The sequence below is a fragment of the Citrus clementina genome, unplaced genomic scaffold (genome assembly GCF_000493195.1).
Source record: "Citrus clementina cultivar Clemenules unplaced genomic scaffold, Citrus_clementina_v1.0 scaffold_2, whole genome shotgun sequence".
Taxonomy (NCBI): Eukaryota; Viridiplantae; Streptophyta; class Magnoliopsida; order Sapindales; family Rutaceae; genus Citrus; species Citrus x clementina.
Window position 1 is genome coordinate 11,163,845 of NW_006262688.1, and position 718 is coordinate 11,164,562.

A 718-nucleotide genomic window follows, 5' to 3' on the forward strand; every position below is an offset into this window, starting at 1 on the left:
AACTTTAAAAAAAAATTCAGACATTTTCTTTTTCTTTATTATGTGTTTATGTTTATTTTTCTTCTTTTTAATTTCTCCTCTATAAATATATATTTTCTAACTTTTGAGTCGAAGATGGCTGAATATGGAGTGTAGTTCCTCTAGAAACGCATCTTCTTTAAAAAAAAAAAAAAATCATTTTCGTTTTTTATCATTTTACGTGTAACTTTTCTAATTAGTTTTTATGCATCATTTTCACATTTCTGCATGCATATTTTCCTTTCATGCTTAGAATAGATTGGGGGGTAGAATGTTGTTTTAAAAATAAAAATAAAAAAATTGTATGATTTATTTTAACATTGGATGACATGATTAATTTCAAATTTTAGTATTTGTATTATCTTTGGTCTTAAATGATGTTACATTATGTTTGCTACTCTACATGTTGATGTTGGAGACAAATATGAGTTGCTTGAAGGAATGAACATGTCATAATAAATACCAAGTGAGTTTTTGAGCCTATCATTTTTTTTGGAGAGTAACCCTTTTGCCCATTCTCTATACAGCTTAGCAGTTTATTATTTTATACACGATCTCTAGATTTCTTTTGAGTTAACCCTTAAAAAAATGGTAAAATTAAAAAAAAAAGAGAAAAAAAAAATGTGTGTTGCTACATTGGGAGACCCATCTAACTAGTAGATATGGATGATTATTTAGAGCCCTAAAAGACGATGGAAAG